This window comes from Hyposmocoma kahamanoa, unplaced genomic scaffold (assembly GCF_003589595.1).
Source record: "Hyposmocoma kahamanoa isolate Upper Pololo Valley unplaced genomic scaffold, ASM358959v1 240, whole genome shotgun sequence".
NCBI classification, from domain to species: domain Eukaryota; kingdom Metazoa; phylum Arthropoda; class Insecta; order Lepidoptera; family Cosmopterigidae; genus Hyposmocoma; species Hyposmocoma kahamanoa.
Window position 1 is genome coordinate 326,256 of NW_020653757.1, and position 21,126 is coordinate 347,381.

The following is a 21,126-nucleotide window of genomic DNA, read 5'->3' on the forward strand; positions in this document are numbered from 1 at the left end:
TGAACTTTACAGAAGCTTGAAGCTGAGCTAAAAAAACTGCTTTGCGACCAAGACTAGATTTCTATGCCAGAATAACAGTATATCGCGTTCTCGTGCAAGTCGCGCCCTATCGTGCTAGCCCTACAGTCATACATACACGCTGATCGCAGGTAAACTTATAATTACCCTCTATTTGTGTCGGGGGTTAACGAGTCTACCTCAGTCGTTGTTTTATAGACTAAAGTTCACAAATATTAACATAGAACAAAAACCAATACATAGTCCTTTTCTTCTTTTAAATGGAATTTAAGACTGGAAATGAAACTATTTTTATTACACGGTTGAGTCAACCGTGACCATGGGACCTGTAAAGGGCCCAAAACGTCGGTTTGTTTGAAAAAACAAATATACGCGATTTAAATCCGGAAAAATAGTTTCATTTCCTATGTGTAACAATCGCGAAAACCTAAGAACTCGAAATATAAAGATTCTTTACAAAAATAGTATTTTAAATGAGAAAGAAAGAAAGATAATACACTTATTTGTTTACCACAAATGACATCACAGAACAAAAGAAAAACATCCAACAGATGTAAAATATAAATAAATAAATACAAAATAAACTGTCAAAAAAAACTTTAAATAAAATATTTCACAAATGCATTTCGAAAACTATAATATAAGTATTTATATATTACTAAGATATACTATGACTTTTTTAAATCATTCGTAGAAAGGAAACCTGGTTTTTTTAATTCTTTTATGAAGAGGGCTTATTCAGCCTTAAGAAAAGAAAAGTCTAAAAAAGTAAAAAAGAAAATTGGCCCCAGCACGGCGCCTTGAGTGAATGAGAGCTGAAAAAAACAGCTTTTATCTTTCCTTTACGAATGCTCATTAAAAGTTTTAACGAAACAACAGCCTTTCGATATGACGGAGAGATTTATATCAAAATTTAAAGGGTTTGGCAGCTTTTGACATTCAAAGCTTTTAAAAATGTAAGGAAAGTTAAGTCTTTGAAATATTTTTATTTCCAAAAATAAAGATATTGATTGTGATCTAACTGGGTAACATGAACTGAGAATTCCGGAAAAAGTTGCAATGATTTAAATTGAAAGTCTAGACTGTAGCGGTTAACACTGTGGGTCTAGGCGATACCGGTTTTGATTCCCGATAGGTCCAATTTACTGGTACTCGTATTCGTAAAGGGAATTTCCTAGTACAAGACCAGGTCATTAATGTGTCTGACACAATTATAATTATATTTCAAAACAATTATCTACAAACAAATTTCTGATCTTCAGGATATTCAACAGGTCTAAATTAGAATTTCACGTTTAACATCAGGCCGTTTCCCTTGAAACAGCCTTCTGGTTTCTCGGCGCTATAACGATAACTATTTAGTCTTATCAGCTAGCGTCAGGTGTGAAATTGCTTTAGTCATCAGAGCCAAGCTCTATTATGGCTATTGGGTCAATAGCAGAAGGTTGAATATTAATTAATAAGCTGATTTCAAAGCGCACGGCTAGTGTTGTCACAGAATACATTGTTTTCATGTTTAAAGAGATTAACATGCTGATGTCAGTTTGACGGAATCAAAAACCATTGCAGCGTTTTTATTGAATATCATGACGGTATTCATTTTATTTTTTATGAAATTACTTCGCTATTTTGTGTTGTAGAAAGAAGTGGATTTGTAGAAAGAACTATTTAATTTTTTTTTACTTATTCTTCATAAGGGATGAATGAATAGAAATGTCTAAATAATTTGGTAATTTCCACTGGAATTTATTAACCTTTGTAATGAAGATTTCTTTTTGCGTTCAATCTCTTCACTATCAACAGTATAGATATCTCTGAACTATTCAGTTAAAATCCATTAAAAGGCATTTATACAAAAGCGTTAAACCACTAAAATATAAACTAGGTTGCAATAACAATAACTAAAGTCGTAAAGTAGACGATAACCACTCAACCATATCGCTGGTTGGATTCATTCCAGCTTAAAACAGTCACTTCAAGCGAGGGTAGTTTAAGATTTCCGACAAATTGTGGAGCAAGGAAACATTTTATGCGAGAGACTGTGTAGTCTTCTCGCAAGGATACTAAAACACCTCCAGAAAAAGTATTAACGTTTAGTAATTGATAAGAAGAGTGATATAGTTATTAATACAACGACTTTTTCTGAGAGATCTTTGTATTAATAATTATAACTAGTGAAGCAATTTGACATAACAAAAATGAATATCAATTCAATAAAAATTTAAATACAATGAATAGCTACATCTCTAGCCAGGGCTCGTACCTGTAAAGGTATCTAACTGGGTGACGAAGTACTTAAGACTTCTCATAGACGGCGCTACGGCTAAAAAGTCGTTGAAAAACCAAATATAAAGACAGGACAACAAACATATAGAAAAATTCGTGACGTCCGCAGGTTCGTTACGTGGCTTAGTTGGTATAGCGTCTGACACGGTATGCTAGAAGACGTCGATTCAAATCCCGCCGGATCGAAGGGATTTTTTTCTGAGTGTTCGATCTTTGTATTAATAATCATAACAAACTAGTGGAGTAATTTCACATAAAAAATAATTGATGGCACTGACAGTCGCAATGAGCAGTGGCGGATTTGCAGTCTTGGCCACCCAACACCTCAGGTCATTTAGTCAGTACCAGCCACCCCTTTCTCACTCATCATATACAGGACATTGATTTGTTATATCTCTGTTAGTTTACGGCACGCACGCCAGTACAGCGCCCACCTGGCATGATTTTTTCCGGCATCTTCAACGTTTATCGTCATATTTCCGCCACTTTATACAAAACCTGCATTACCTGAATTACTCTGTCTATTGAAGGAAATCGCATGAAAATCCGTTCAGTCGTTTTTGAGTTTATCGCGATCAGACAAGACAGACAGACGCGGTAGTGACAACATGTAGTGATCCATTACATTATAGATATGTAACATATCTACATTTTATACATAAAATGTACGAAAGTAATTAAGGAAGATAATTATTATACGATGCGGTGCAGTGCGACCCGGCATAATGACGATGATCCTTTAAAACATTTAGGTACTTTGAGTTATTTCTTGTCACCATCAGTGAATTTTTTGTCATGATTGGCCGCCCCTAAAATCTGGCCGCCCTAGGCCCGGGTCTACAGGGCCTTAAGCAAATCCGCCACTGGCAATGACAGCTCAATCGTTATAACGTATTGCTCGCCATGTCAACTATATGACATGACGGAAAGATACAAATAGACTTCGAAGTAATAACATCTCTCCTTGTATATGATATTTAAAATAAACACCTTGTCAGTTCCTGACGTAGTTTATAAATTTCAGTGCAATATTTTTGTAAACTTAGTAGTTCATATTTTGCGTTGATGCGTGATAAAGAAATCAAAATGTTATAGCAAATGGAAGGCTTTGCTACGCGCATATGGTATGCACAATAACTTTAAAAGAAAGCGATAACGTCATAAATGTTGTATATTAAAATTAGAAGTAAATAAAGCATTGACTTATAAACAAATAGACGACGGGTCTAATACAGAAACCACGGAAAAATTGTCCCAAGTCAACCTATTTAAACGTAGTGACATGTAAAGGAATATGAAAAAGCTAAAACGTTGAATTGAAATTGTAATGTCATCGCAGTACTGTCTAATTTTGCTTGCTTAGCTGTCAGTCGAACAAACGAAGACTAAAGCGTGAATGACGCTCTGTTTACGATTTTAACGCCCTATAAGTTCGGACACTTTTTAGCGCGGACCCGACGTCCATATAATTGTAAGTCAATGAAATAAAGACAAATTTCACACACAGATATAAAGGAACCGTGTTATTACTTTGAAGTATATTTGGCGTACCTATGTACATATACATTACATTTATATATGTGATATCCAACATGTTTTGCTGAATTCCCCACACTCGATCGGAATGACAAAGAAAATAAAGCGGCAATGTAAGATATATGTAAGAGAACTGTTTAAACACCTAGCCATATATTGTGGAAATGTACTGTCGAAATAGTTCCAAACGTCTCAATAACCCCGAGACTGATACACCTTTCTCGAGTCTCGAAAAAGCCAAAAATTCGTAGACTCGAGAAGTTTTCGAGACCGAAATTCGAGGCATGAAATATCACTCATCTATATTCAGTTGCAGTAAAACTCCTTCTGACAGAGTTCGTCCAGGGAAGTACTGTCACTTCACCTGTTTCTGCCTCTAAGCATTAATGTGAGCATTTTGAAGGGTACCCATCAACAGGTGAAATTACAGGCACATGGGACTTGTCACGGGCTCCTCACATCACTGTAATTATTGTTAAAAGTAGCTAGGCGCACGCCTGTCCCGTCACTTGATATTACAAAAAATCTACGACTTTCACGATGCAATCTACCTATCTCGCTGCATGACTTACTTATGCTCGCTCGTATCGAACTTTGGTACTTTCCTCTACGATAGCCCCATAAAGGCGAGCCAAATATCATAATCAAAGCTGTCTAGAAAGAATTATTTTACGGCCTTCGCAGACAGACTTTGTAGAAGGCTCTAAGGAACTCTTGTTAATAGCGATTGTATTTTATCTATAATCTTTCTTTTTTGAAGCTGAGCAAAATGACATTAGCAGGGTTACAAGTTTTCATAAAATCTTAAATAGTCAAGTAGTTGTTGTCGACGTTTTTATCCATAGATTGTGAGAGAAGGTAACACTTTGCTAAAACTGTCTGAATTTGAACGACTACGTTCTAATGATTAATAATTGTGTTATTGCCTTCTTTATTTCTATTTTGACCATTGGCCTACTATGTAGTTTCGAAATCAATTTTTGTTCATATAGATTTTAATAAGGACAGGCGAATTTGATTATTTATATTGAATTTAAATGAAAACCTCTCCTCTTTGTATTTTTAATATAGATATAATTCTAAATATAGTATACGTATGCACGAACTTACAAAAACGGACAATCGAAATGAACTTGTGCCCAGCAGTTAAACGAATAATGGCTCGAATCAAATGATACAATGAAAAACGCCGAATACCATATCTTTCTACATAAGCTTTATTTATAGTCCCCTCCCTATCAACTTGGTGCGGGAAGGGCACTATGACCTGTGTGAGCGAACCCGCACAGGGACCATCAAGTTAGGTTCTAATTCCGGATCGGCACGTTCGCATCGACCTCATCCGGTTCTCTGTAAAGCCGCCCCGGGTGCACGTACAGCACTCTCCCTATTTTCCAGATAGGTATCGAAGCTCACTTCCCGTCGCGCGCCACACGCCTAACGGTTGCCACCGCTGAGCCGCCGACTCTAAGTCGACTACCAAATCTCCTCATTGGCGGTAAGGAACCCTCACTTCCCGAATGAACGGCGTTTCTCCAGTTCCCAAATTCCTACGCGGCCGGAGGGACCAGAAGATGTCTAGATTCCTACGATGAGGGCGGTCTGAAGAGACGTACCATGACGTACAAATGTTTTGGCTAAAAAATCTGTTCGATTACAACAAGACTGTTTAAATAAGCTACTGCAATATGAAAATTGCCTTGATGGTTGCCAATTTGGAATAGCAGATGAGACTATCGAAAGAGAACTAATTGTGAAGGGCAATTATGCGCCAATCAAGAACTAAAACTTTCAAAAGTTTCACTCAGAAAATGCAAAAAGAGACCTAATTCTCTATTATAAAGACATCCAATGCATTCGAATGCACAGTGAATTATTGGCTCCGAAGAATGCCGACTGACCAGTCAACGTAGACATCTACCAGAACATTTACAAATTTATTAAAATCTGCAGTTCTTGTGTCATTAAAGTTATACTTACGGTGATGTCAAAATATACACCACTTTGGTTTCTTTAAACCCAGGGGAAGATAATTTACTTTTTGATTATACTCTTTAAGGAAACTTTGTTCTGAATAACCGTGATGTTCAGTGAAACGATATCGCGATAGAGAACCGCATGGGGAAGATGTTTGGGCATTGGGCAACCTAGCGGTACAAGGAACTCAAAATTAGGACGCCGAACCGAGTTAGTTGCCGATTACTCCACCGAGAAGTAAATAACTCTTAAATAAGAAGAATAGTGGAATTAATATATTCATTATTAATTTGTATCTGGTAGTAAACCTCCCGCCGTTTTCACAATAGATTAGAGTCTTTCATATAATTATAAGCTAAATGAGGCCGACATCTAACGAACTGCTTGACACCGAGCTAAGGTCACCACAATGTGGTGTGGCCGTTAATGTTAAAAAGTAAAATATTGTTTACTCCAAACATAGAAGAGCCATCCTCCACAGACAGTTAAAACTTTAAAGTTGAATAACAAAATGAAATGCCACCACTTAGTTCGAGGACAGCAACACATTAGCAGGGCTCAAAAAGTTTTGGCGGCCAGGAAACTGATTTATGTGCAGTGCCGGCGTGAAAAGTGCAAATGTATGCAAAGTGCGTCAACAATTTGGCTTAACGCCTGACGAAGACTTTTTTGTTACTTCGCTTTTCGGCGTACAATTTCATCAGTTTAAAAGGGATGTACGCTTTGAAATACATAATACAATGTTAGGCATTAACATAGCTGTTATTGGATCTCGAGTTTGAGACCAAGTAACCAGTGAAACTCCAAAAACCAGGAAGAAGGAAGGCAAGCCTCGAAATCATATTGACAGTAATTTGACATCCGTATAAGAACATTTGTTGATGACGTACCGCTATCCTGATTTTGACCAGAAATTGAAAATGAAAGAGTCAATTACTGTCAGAATTTCTCAAAGCGTGTGGTAAATCTTCTATCATGCATTCGATAATACAACAAACTTTTCTAAACTCGTTTTGGTCTAGGTGTCCTGGGAATATTCAACATGCCTGATTCACCTGAACTCCTGAATCAGTCCCGAATGAATTTGTTTGTTCTGGTACTCATGGTACAGGGAAAAAAGTCAGAGTTGGAGATTATGTAATTGGTATGGTTGTTTGGTACAATATATATTTTTTTATAAGTATAGAAAATGAAATGACATACGTAAGTAGTAAAAAAAAATCATAAATGGATGGTAAACTATGAATTGAAAAATGAAACAGTAAAAAGCACTCAGAAATCAGGAATTAGACAGAAAGGGCAATATTTTTATGACGTCATAACCGTAAAATCACAAAAGTAAGTCGTACAGGCTGCTTAATTACTCTACCACTCATTTTAAGTTGTTGAAAAACGAATTTCAGGTCAAAGCTCAGCTTCACCTGGATCCATATTGATACTTCTGGGAAGTAAAGCCATAAAAGCCAAACCACAAAGTTTGCGACACAAGTAAAAATATCTTTAAAAACTAAATTTTTATTGAATTGATATTCAATTATTTTTTGTGAAATTACTCCACTAGTTTGTTATAATTATTAATACAAAGATCGAACACTCAGGGTCGTATTCCAGAACTCTACTCAATGCTCAAGTCAGGATTTGAGTATGGTTTAAAGCACTCGAAATCATACTCAAGTCCCTGCCATTAGGGTCGTATTTCCAGTGCTCGTGTTTCAATTGCAATCCTGACTTGAGCATTGAGTAGAATTCTAGAATACGACCCTCAGAAAAAATTCCTTCGATCCGGTCGGATTCGAACCGACGTCTTCTTGCATACCGTGCCAGACGCTATACCAACTAAGCCACGGAACGAACCAACGGACCTCACGAATTTCTCTATGTGCTTGCGTCGTGTCTTTGTACTTGGTCTTTCAACGACTTTTTAGTCGTAGCGCCATCTATGAGAAATCTACGTTACGATTACGTTACGTTACGATTCTCATCCTTTTTAAATTTACAGTTATTTTAGAGTAAATATTAAATGTTTCTCACAAAAAATATTTCTTCGACAATAAATATTTCTCCATACTTTTAAACTACAAATGTCAGAATGTCTTTTTTACACAATTGCTTCTATAGTAATAAAGAATACTTGGAAGTTACAAATTCTGTTGTACATTAATTTGAAACTATAGAGATCAAACATCAAAGTCCATTAACGTTTGCAAATCTGCTTGCAGGTTGATTACCACGTACGTAATTTTACATAAGATCTGTATAATTACTGTATTCTGGCAAATAAACGTATTCTATCCTATTCGACTTGGCAGATGGGAAGAGATTGAAAATGTAATCCTACTACATCAATAGTTCATTTTTTGTCAAATTGGCAACATTAAGCATCGCGCTTTTATCATTCGCCACAAAACCTTGTAAGCTGTACTTATGTACTATGGCAACCATTTATATTATTTCTATCGTTTGGATTAAATGCACGCGATCCGAGAATATAATATCGTTTATATCGATTTACAAAAGCGTTCTTCTATTTGAACATATCTAGCCGCCAGAACTGCTATCGGTACACCGATAAATAGAATATACAATGAACAAATACAAATACAGACGTGAAGCAACACGAGTAAACAGTCATCTTTATCTGCGTAAAAATCTTTTGGTATATCGCTATGCCACGAGTGCAGCACAAACATTTCAACTCGTTTCCGCGCGAAATAAGGATGGGACGAAGTTAGGAATAAATTTTTATTTATTTTTTTAACTGAAAATAAATTATTATGTAATATTATCTTTTTTTACGAGCAGACGAGTTACTTGATGGGAGGAGTGGTCATCGTCGCCCATGGACATTTGCAACATCAGATGAGATGCCTATGCGTTGCCAGCCTTTGAGAGCCTGTAAACACGCTTTTTGAAGAACCCCATGTCATAGCGCAAAGGAAATACTTCAGAAGAAAGATCATTCCACACCTTACAGGTTCGAGGAAGAAACGAACGAGATGCCCGCGTGGTCTTACAATGCCAGACATCTAAGATGTGGGGATGGACTCTACTCCTTTGGCGGGAAGTGCGATGATAGAAACGAGACGGAGGCAACAGTCCGAAAAGTTCCTCAGAGCATTCCCCATTATAAAGACGGTAGAACACACACAGAGAGCCAACGTCTCTCCTAACTTTATTCAATATAACGATGTTTTACTACCATGGTATTCAATTATTTTAACAATGATTCATAAGGTCTGCTGGTTGGTTCCCTAGCGCGGTATGCTGAAATATTCGATCTTTATATAATTACAAATTATTATATCCCATTTTCACTAATCGGTGGAACAGAAATACCATGAATTTACTTAGTCCCCGAACCATGAAACTTGAAAGTCGGACTCAAATTCAGTCAAATGCCAAAAGAGTTGGTACTCGATTCCCAGAAAAATTTAACCAGCAGAGAGAGAGAGAGAAGTTTAACAGAATAACAATAAAAAAATTATTATGACCTGTATTTTCTTTAAATTGATTTAAAACGAACTTTAGGGTAGATTTAATTAATTACCAGTAACACTGCGATACTTAATTTAAATGCTTACAATGGCATTGACATCAGTAGGTCGATGCAGAATCTTACGATAACTCAGTTGTCGACCGATATCTTTTCATTTTTATTTACAACACCCGAATCGAAAGTCAAACTGTCGTATTCGAAACCGAACCGAACTCGAACTTCTCGACCGGCAAAGGCCACAAACGTTATTCAGAAGTTATGGAATGAAAATTACCGAACGTCCTATTGTGTACAAAGCAAGAACGTAATATGGAATTATTATTTTAAATAAAGTCTGGATTTTTATTAGTTTATTTTAATGCAAGACTAAGGCATTGGCCACTACCACATTAGCCAAAAAATTACATAAAAAATCCGTTCCGTGGGATTTCGTTCCGTTTTACGTTACGCAGTGTTACGTTACGTAACGATTTTCTGGAAATTGCAGGAAAAAATAAATTAACTCAGAATTTCAGGATTTTGATAGCTCTTTATTGTAGTACCACTAACGAAACAATACCTTTTAAATAAAATGGAAATCATTTCTAAAAATTCAAATGTTATAGAATCTGAAGCCTAAAGAAATTAACGTTCCTACGTTGGCGTCAAAGTACATTCAATTAATACTTACAAGGAACAAAAATAAACTGGCTGCTCATGCCCGTCATCACCACAAATTCAATTAACGAGCAATGTATATACATATAATAAGACTGTTGTTAATATTCAAAATTTCAATTTAAGATGTATAAGTTTCCTGAAACAAAAACTTTGTACACAAGGTTATTACAGCTTCTGCGTGACTTGGATGGCAAAATTGCATAGGAGAGTGGCACGTTTATCTCTTTCAGATTGTTTTTACCTATGACAATTTCAAATATAATAATAATGCGCACCCACTCATAGTCTCACACCAGGGAAACCTTGTATCGCGGGTGCCATGGACACACACATAGACAACCACAAATTACACCCAACCTCACGAGAGAAATAAATGTATACCATACAAACATTTCTCCCGGCCCGGGAATCGAACCCAGGACCTCTGCGCGGCAGTCCAGGATGGTAACCGTTCGGCCACTGAGGCAGTTAAATAAATTAGTATTGCAAATGATAAATAAACGGATGTCAATTTACAAAGAGCAGCATTAGAGTTTCTTTCTCTGAGGTATATACACGTTTTGGTTGTGAATATAAGTTTAGACGGATTTTGATATTATTGAATGAGTTTTTTAATTATTTTGATTATCACTCGCGTACACTTGTAGCCTCAAGTTTTTTTTATTTGTTTAATTCGGACGACAGTTTTGAGGTAGCGGGGAGCGGGTGAGAGCATTACTGAAATTCGATTTAGAAGGGTAAGGGGGCTGACGAAATTACATGCACATGGCACTTGTCAACTAATGTCACTGTGTCGTGGGCGCAGTAATCGATTTAAGGCTCTGAGTGGCACTGCAACTGTTATGGATAGGCGTGTCACTTACTACCAGGTCCACGACTTGTTCGTTCCGTAACTGGGCATCATAAAAAAAAATTTGAAAGTGAATACCTTTACTTGGATACCAAAAATGACACCACACAGGAAAAAAGCTAGCCCTTAAAGAGCCCTGAAAAGTAAGAACTGTGTAGCATCATTTTAACCGACTTCAAAAAAGGAGGAGGTTCTCAATTAGACTGTACGTTTTATTTGTATGTATGTTACGCGATAACTCCGGTATTTGTGAAGCAATTTTCATGATTATTTTTTTGTTGGAACCCCCGGTTGTACCCCCTGGTACCTCCATAGTGGTCCCATTTAATTTTGAAGAAAATCGTCCACCTCTAAGGGTGGCTGTTCACGCATGAAGATTCATTTTTATAAATAGCTCCTAAATGTTAGTATAATGAGCAATTATTTTAATGGTTGATTTTGCTATTCTTTAATTCAAGGCGTTTTTCTCTCTCAATATACTTTGAGTAGTGAGAACCGATTTTTATTATCTCCTGTGACAAGCCCTGTATAGTGGCTAACTAGGGGATGAATCCGGGTTTGCGCACTTCCGGTAACCGATTTCAATAAAACTTGGTAATTATATGTAATTCCACGTACTTTTGAGGTCGGTTTTTTAGTACTCTGTGCTGAGATTACACATTATCCGTAATACTTTAAGAGTGTGCAGTAAGATATAGATTATACTGTTATTGCTATATTTATTATATACTACGGACTGCCTGGTTTGAGTCTAGGTATTTGGTAATATTAACATAAATAATCCGCGTCGCCAATAAACCATGGAGTCCAAAATGGCGTCCATTTCCATTTGTACTTATAATAAGAACGTAAATAGAAATTAAATGCTATTTTAAGATGAATAAACTTTAAAAGTAGGTCAGTAAGGTATAAAATGATAAAACCTATGGAACGTAATGTAGATTATACAGTTCTTCCACTCACAGGGTGTCCCGTTAATGGCGGGAAGCCGACAACGGAAATTGCAAATCTGAATAGAGCTGTATTAAGAAGTATTAGGTCGCTGCATTCTGTAGTAAAATTATAGCATAAAAGACTTGATATCTTATACTGTTTAGCTTTTAATACTATTTTGAATATGCTATTTGAGTTTTCATAAGGCATTTCACATTGGCAGCGTATTGCTTGTTAGTTTTGTGATAAAAATAATAGAATAATTTATTTCATATTATCAATGTCACAATATCAAAGAGTAAAACAAAATAAAACAGCGTCTAATAAAAAAAATAAAAATCTGCGAAAGAAATTCTCCCACACTGCAAAATTTAGTCTCACGGAGTTTCAATCAAATAGAAAATAATCCATCGTTTTAATAATAAAGTTGCCAAAACCTGTTACATTGTTAGTTCTAGTAGACATTGACTGTCGACAACAATGGAGCGGACGGCGTGTAAATGAAACTTCTGCGCTCAATTTGGACGCCAAATGCACAAAAACTTGTTATACTAGTTACTTTTGTAATAGGTATGCGCAACTCTGTTTGAGATTACTTTCTCAGTCTAAAGCGAATGCTGTAATAACAGAAACGGACTGGAATCAAGTGGAATTTAAAATTTTATCACTTTTTAAACAAAATCTGAAAGATAATGGTTTTGTTGTTGTTTTGAAAGGCGAAACCTGAAAGGCAGTTTGCTTCATAACGGAACAATATAGTCCGTCTTCTGAATAACAATTGTCATTAAGCAAATTATATCAGGGCACCACAATTTCGTTTTAAAATTTCATATCTTGAGCTGATGCCGCATGGATTTCGGCTTAGATATGAGCCAGTTCTACTCTTGTATGCGTCGTTTTAAACCGACTGAGGGAAATAGGGAGATCCCCAATGCACACTAAGTCTGCTTAGTTGTGACAAGCGCTCATTATCTTTTCGCTATCATAAATACATGACGTAGCAAAGTAATGCGAAGAAGGCGTCTACCAGGATCCGTATAGTGCTTTACTGCCTTTCGCTGCAATCCAACCTCTACTGTAGGTACTGTGTTTACAGTACATTATACCACAGCGGAAGGGACGAGATACGAAGGGGCGAGTACTATGATGAGTACAATTTCGTTAAATTTTTGTAACGAAATTGTACACATAGAACCACTAACGGAACAACTTCTTTTAAATAAAATGGAGACCATTTCTAAAATGTCAAATGTTATAGATTTTGAAGCCTAAATAAACTAATATTTCTAATTTCCATTGGACCACAGACTACAATTTCGTTACAAAACTTCCCCTCCACTATGTTCTTTAGCAAAGTAAATATAGCGTAAGTATCGGTCAATTTCATATTTACGAAAATTTTAAATTCGGGAAATGTCTAAAATATGTATGTAGCCATTAAAAATCCGGAATCCGAAAAATTTTGTGTGCGTGGGTTAAATATATGCATGAACGCAGACGAACGAAATTTTTGGATTAGGTTTACCACAAATTTGGACTTTTGTGTACATAAAATTGTTCGTATGTTTCACATTCTGCTTCAGTACTCGTAAACATATAATTTTGTGTAAGTTTCATAAGAGTTAAGTAATTATAGAAGTAGTTAATGTTAGTAGTGTCAAACCGAAATGTAACCAATAAATTCAATGTCGATTTACAGTTCAATTCGGTCGATTTTCAATAGGACACTACTAGGATTTTGTATTATGTATACATTTTATGTGGAAATAACCAATACACATTTAATATATAACAATAACATGCACACTAAAAAGATTTAAAAACACATGCAAAATTAATCGCTTTAAAAAGTTTTTGGGGTAAAAGAAAAATAATTTATTAGATTGTTAACGAGTCTATAGGTTTTTGTTTTACCCCAAAGCGAAAACCAGTGTTACGTACGTATTAAAGAAAAAACTTTATGACCATTACCAGGCGATGTCAAGACATATGGCGTAAAGCGTAACTGCCTATTCATGACACTTATTATGGGCCAGGTCTGTTTCTAGACAAGTTCATAAGGCTGTCTGCGTAAGGAGAAATGAAGCACGGTTGCATATTCTGTGTTGCCATTTAAATTACTATTCCGACCAATTATATGTCATACTTTTAACAGTATTGCCGCATATTAATGTTTCTACTAATTTATGTGAATCTTTTGACAATTGTGTAATTTAAGTCACGATCTGTACTAATCCATTTGTCCTCATTATCTGTCAGCTTTCGATAGTGTAGTCGTTTAAATTAATTTTTAAACATATACATAGTTTCGACAGTCATGCCGTTGAAATTACTGTTTACCTGTATAAATTATCTGTCAGTCTTAACAGTGATACCATAGTATAATAATACACGAGTGTGGTAACTCAGTGCAAAAGTAGTAGCACAGCTTGTATGTGTGCACGCAAGCCACATGCCGTGTACGGACGCACATATTCGCATAATGAAAGGCGCGTGAGACGACCAGCGCTATGCGATGCAAATGCACCGCGAGATCATGTGAATGTGTGTGTCCGTACAAAGCGCACGGCGGGCTCGCACACATACAATCCGCGCTGCTACGTTTGTATGAAGTTACCATACTTATCTAAAACAAGATGTGTTTTTGTACTTTGGTGACACTTATTAAATCAGTGTTTCTACTCATTATTTGTCAAATTTTTGGCAACATAGCAAAAAAGGCAAAATGTCAATGGCAATACGCTATCATTCGATTAACCCGGTCAATAAGCTCGTAATTTACAAAGCACTGTCTCTCAAGTACGTAACTAAGACGGAAAACAGCGATGCTAAATGATCATAAAGTTTTTCTTTAATGACTGTAACTTTTGCACTTCTATTTTTAAATAAACGAGAAACCTTCGCGCATTTCTATTAACAAAAAGAAAACAACATATGATTTAAAAACATTGGGACAAGTCGATCGGTTCGTATTTAAACCCGTCATGGATTTGCATGAGAAGTAACACAAATAGAACAGAGGGAATTTTCATTTCCAAAACAACGTATACTAGACGTTGTTTCATTTAGTTGATAGGAATGCACTTCGGTTTAATGGAAAAATAAGTTTATAAATTTAACTACATTAATCTTACACGAAGGGATAATACCAAAGGACGTACATCAATGTTTGACGATAACGAAATAAAGTTCTTGTTACACATCGGAAATGAAACCAATTAAAAATAAATGTAAATTGCGCATAATGTTTTTTCACGGGTCTCGTGGTCATTGTTCACGTTCACGTGACATAAACAGATAACTTAGTAGTGCAATGACCAGACCTAACTAGGCAATGTGACGTTAATAGACAACTAAGCAGTGCACTGATCGGACCTAAATATACAACGTGACGTTAAAAGACAACTTAGCAGTACACATACCGGTCCTAAATGTGCAACGTCACGTTAAAAGACCACTTAACAGTGCACTGACTGGGCCTAAATATACAACGTGACGTTAAAAGACAACTTAGCAGAGCACAGACCGGTCCTAAATATGCAAAGTCACATTAAAGACCACTTATAAGTGCACTGACCGGACATAAATATGCAACGTGACTTTGAAAGACAACTTAGCAGTGCACTGATCGGACTTAAATGTGCAACGTGACGTTAAAAGACAACTAAGCAGTGCACATATCGGACCTAAATATGCAACGTGACGTTAAAAGACAACTTAGCAGTGCACTGACCGGACCTAAATATGCAACGTGACGTTAATAGATAACTTAGCAATGCACTGACGCTATTTTCATGTATAAAAAAATGTAAAAATTAAAATTATCAAACAAAGATCGAAGGAACACTTAGAAATATTCACTTCGGTACGGCAAGATTGGAACCAACGTTTCCTAGCAAAGCGTGCCAGACGCTGTCAAATTTTTCACAGACGGCGCTACAGCAAAAAAGTTGTTAAAAACCTTAGAGATCTGCAACGAGCACATGAAAAAATTCGTGAGTTCCGTTTATTCATCCCGTGACTTAGTTGGCATAGCGTCTGCCACGGTTTACTAGGAGACGTTGTTTCGCCATCTTTGTTTAATAAAATTATAACAAACTAGTAGTGGAGTAATTTCACAAACAATAATTGAATATCATGGTGAAAGCATTCAAACTTTCAATAAAACTTAATTGTAATTTTTTACATGAAAATAGCATCGAAATATAAAATATAATTTGTACTTTACTATCATTTAAAGTAGAAAAAGAATTTAATATGGGTTACACCACTTTTGCGCTGATAGCCTCATATATATTATATTGTTATATTTAGAGCTAGGCAGCTAGGTAAGAAAAAAGAGTTTTTTCCCTTACCACTTCAAATACAAAACAAATACTGCACAGTGACAGACATAAAGTTAGTTAGTTCTACAGTCACATTGATTTTTATGCAGATCGATTCAAGTGTATACGATGTAGCGATTTTTTGTATAGATTCATTCCAATGCGATTTTTAAGTAAATCGAACAGACTCTTTCTGAACTCCTATTTGTTATTGGTCGGTAAGAAAAGCAGTCCGGCATCATCTAAGTACAATAAGTCTACAATATTTGATGATTGTCGCTACTTCTGTGCCATCTGAAGGACTTTTTCTCACTGGTTAATATCAGTCTAAATGAAAGTCGTAAATAACTGACGGCGAAAAGGCTGTCAATATTATTTGTTTATCTTATTATTTATCAAAATTAATTATGAAACGATTCTTGTGACATTGATTCACAAGCATACCGTTCGATTTGTGGATCGATTCAGAGGCATATGATTCATTACGATCCAAAAAATTTATTCACAACAAGTGCATCTCTAAGTCACGGTTTGTTTGAAAATAGTGTCATTTCCGATAATGAAATTGGTTACACAACAACACGAAATTCTCAATTAAACTGTATAAATAACTTTTGGCGGTCAAAACAGTAAGTTACGTCCATTTTAGATAGTTGGATTGTATCTGTCTCATGGTAGATAATTATCTGAGATCGGTATTAAGGTAACGTATTTTGCTTAACCTTCCAGAAAGTAATACACAGAAACTGTCGAGAACAATTACATGACTATTTAAAATTTTATAAAAAGTGGCAACCCTGCAAATGTCATTTTACTCCGTCTTCGAAAAAGACAATTCACGTATCACAAAAAAATCAACGGTTTGATTTAATCTATAATGTATTACTTTATGTTTATATATATATTGTACTAATAATAATATATAGGCAGTGTTACCTGTTTCGATCTCTGATAACTAACAACGACAAAGTTAGAAGTATCTTTATTTTTACCGTATTAAAATATATTTAGAAATATACTCACATGTATAGTCCCAGCTGTCTTGGTCATTTTTAAACACGTTCAATCTTTCAGGCTGCAACAATAAACGTAAATGCATTTAATAAATTCATTTCCTAATTCAGGTTACAATAATCGACATAGTATAATAAATAAGCAAGATAATTCAAAGTGGTAAATAAGTACATAATATTGCAATTAATACATCGACATCTCCGCGGATGAGTCAGTAACTTTATAAGTTTATTACAGGTGCGCTGACGGCGAGAAAAAACTGTCTAAACTCAGTACAATAATCTAAAAATCTAGAGGTATACGATTTTGCAATAAGATTCCGAAGCATAATATATTAAGATTATCAATTCCTAATTTTAAAACTTTCATTAAAAGTATTTTATTTGAAAAATTTCATTACAAAATTTTGGAGGGGAAGAGGGGCAGAGGTCGACCTAGGTGCAGTTACAAAAGGAAAAGTCTCATATAAAGAGGTCAAGGAGCTGGCTTATAAGAGATAAGGTTGGAAGATGCTCCACCGACAAGAAAATTGAAGACTACGTATTAGGCAAAGATATATGGAAACTCTACATGGCTCTAGATTCCACACAAATTTGATTCAAAGTGTAATCCTTTAATTTTTTCTTTAATTTTAATTTAATTTAAATAAATTTGAAAAGAACAACTACCCTAGAGTTGTCTCGCTCGTTTTTCTCAAGAAACTCGGCACAGTGAACGAGCAGTAGCTTAAAAAAAAGAACGTTTTCAAGTGTGAATTTATTGTAATAATAAAAGATTTTTTAATTTTGACTTTGTCAATCAACATATAGATTCATTTATCATTTACAACATTTATTTCAAATAACACAGAGAGAGAGACAACCTGCTAAAGCTAAACGGGTCATTATCAAGGTTTTATCATCTAAGTAAGCAAAATCTGTAGTATAATAACCTCTAGTGTAAGCGTCCAGTTACACGAGAAGAAAGTTTTCGCGCGGCCGCTTACCACGCCTTCATGTACATTATAAGGGAATCTGAATTCCATTTATTATGCAACAACTTAAATTAAAACGTAAAAGATAAATGAATAGAGCGTATTTTGTCATGACAGGTAGATGCACGCGGTGGACTCCGCTCTTCGAAAGATCCGTTTATTCCCAGCAGTTCCATGTACTCAGTTCCACGGGGAACAATTGTAACCCAAAAGTTCATATATTAAACCAGCGGGAATACATTTAATGTTTTTATCTTTATCGCCATTGCTTCCACACATAGAGTGATTCCTAAAGCTGCACATCATGGTTGTTTTTACCATTTCTCAAAAGCGATTTGGATAGAGGCCAAAAAATTAAAATTGGTTCAAAATAATGGTTTACGCAAAATTGTTAACCTATGTAGTAGCATTACCTTTGCTACCGAGAATTAAAGAAGGCTTTAAATGCCTATCTCGGAAGCATCTAATTCACAATGAGAAGATGATTTAAAAAATTGAGATTTGTTTGCCGCGAAAAATTGACACATCGTATTCAATTCCACGTTGTCATGTGCTTAACGATAAAATTTATCATTTTCTGAACAAATATCAGCAAAAAGCATTGACTTACAATTATATGGACGTCGGGTCCGCGCTAAAAAGTGTCCGAACTTATAGGACGTTAAAATCGTATACAGAGCGTCATTCACGCTTTAGTCTTCGTTTGTTCGACTGACAGCGAAGCAAGCAAAATTAGACAGTACTGCGATGACATTACAATTTAAATTCAACGTTTATTTCGTAGTTTTTGTATTAGACCCGTCGTCCATTTATTTGTAAAAAGTAAAAAAAAGAAACATTTTGGATTCATCATTTTTGGAAAGAAGCGATTTTGTTTGACTGTAGTTTTAAACTTCGTAAATGGCAAACTTTGCATATCAACCGGAGTCTTATTATAGAAGCGTACCTATACATTGCCCCTTAAATTAATTTGTGAACACGACTATTAGAACAGCTAATTTATTTCTATTCTTTATACGTTTGTAAGAGTGGAAAATGTTACCAGGCCGTCGGTTGTTTTTTTGTAAAGAGCTCTCTAAATATAAAAATTCTGAATTCAAAACAATTGTTTTTTTTGACCTTGCAGTTTTCAGAAAACAGTCAAGGGTTTTTAATAATATTTAACGTAAAACGGAACGGTAACCCACGGGATTTTGTGTAATTTTTTGGCTTATGGGCTAGTGACCAATGCCATGTAAAATATATTGACAGATCATCTGTCAATGTTATTATTGTTACAATCTCATTAACCAATTGTAATCAAGGTTTTGAATGCTGTTTTTTAATTTATTAAGGCTTTGGCAAAGCCATCAGCCTAAACATGAAGTTTAATTATGTTTCTATAAATATGGCCGCCACAAAGAGGATAGGTAATTTGAGGCGGCGTGCTTGGATTGACTCGGGATTCCTTAAAACGGGCCGATACGGGTATTTTAGTTCGAGATTCGTATAATTTCGCGTTTTAATCCTCGATAAAGGCACAATTATTATCCTATTCCACTTTAAACTAGATTTCACAAAATAATTGAAAGTCAAAATAAAAACGACACGTCTCCCTCCAAAAGGTCCAGAGCGAATCTTTTGAATGCTTTAGGTTTTAGTGTTGCTGCTTTTTTAACTTCCAGTATCTATTTTTTATTTTCCAGTATCGCAGTGTTGCTGATAATTATTTAATCATGTCCACTACACTTTTGTTTTAAATCAACCCTAAAAAAAAATTGCAAGTTATAAAATATTATTTTTATTTTTCTGTTAACCTCTTTCATTTCAAGCTTTAAAAAAGTTGAGACTGGTATATAATAATAGATAATTTTGCTAGCTTTGTATCAGCGGTTCAAACAAAGGAAACGTTACGTCCACAGGGAAACAAATAAACGGAGCATGACTAGATTTTGGCCACAGTTGAACTGCACGTAATGTATGTTCCACGGAACGACGGTCGCATGCCGTTTATAACCCCACGCACGACGTTTGGGTGATCTACTGGACAGATCTTTTGCATAGTTGCGTCCTTACACTGCTATTGCTATGTTATCAAGATATTTATTCTTTGTAGCAGTAGTTCCTTGTGAATGAGTTCGTCCAGGGAAGTACTGCCACCTTACCTATTTCTGACGCCAAGCAAGAATAAGAACATTATTGCGTAAGATCCGGTTTTGAAGTATAAGTATAATCAAATTCATGTAATCGAGATCTCGGCTGCATGAAGCCCTTATCCGAAACCTCGACTGAATGAAATTGAATATAAACTCGCCTACATGAAGTCGACGACTGACAATTTTTGTCTCAGGATGACGGCCGCAAGATCTAAGTGGCATTACAACTGCTATGGACAGGCATGTAACTTACCATCAGGCGCACGTCTTGTTCGTCCGGTCACCGTTTCAGAAACAATTCTATTATTCAAAGAACTCCGAATCTGTGTTTACATTTCGTCTCTACCTAAAGGTCACAAGCCTGAAGCAATATACCCAAATGTCAGCCCCTATTCTCCATCTGAGATACGTCTCCTCGGTTTGGTGACGTCACACGTCTCCGCTTCGAACGTAAATCGGCGTAAATCATAATATGGTATTTGGAATTTAAATCGGAAAGGTCTGGCGGGCACTGTCACTGTGCCTGTCACTCTGAGACATAAGTTGACAAGTCCCGTGTGTCTGTAATTTCACCAGCTCCCTTATCCTTCAAAACCAGAACGCAGTGACGCTCACATTACTACATGGCGGCAGAAATGGGTAACTTCCCTGGACGAAAAAGAAATACAAAAATTAAGTAAATTAATTTTTTTCGTCAAAATTGTCAATTACATCATTCATAACGACAATTGAACCAGTACATGTGTGTCTTGTAAATTCCTTGACCCCTAAAAAATTTGGTCCCGTGTATAACACATGCGACAGTGTGATGTACAACGGTATGCGTATGTCTAAAAAAATGTATGTCTTTCTCTTGAATAGTCCCAAGTTGTAATATTCGCTTGTGAAACCTGAATAAGGTCATAATTCTAAATGAGTTACGG

At 35.8% G+C, this 21,126-nt stretch overlaps 1 protein-coding gene across 1 annotated transcript in view; it reads right to left on the reverse strand.

Annotated features, from left to right (window-relative positions):
- The window catches only part of LOC113228797 (heterogeneous nuclear ribonucleoprotein L), a 111,269-nt gene extending 94,147 nt beyond the window's left edge, over positions 1–17,122 (reverse strand). Inside the window, exon 1 of the mRNA XM_026462187.1 lies at positions 17,105–17,122. The gene's annotated coding sequence lies outside the window, so the exon portion shown is untranslated. The remainder of the gene's footprint in view (positions 1–17,104) is intronic.
- Positions 17,123–21,126: the final 4,004 nt, after the last annotated feature.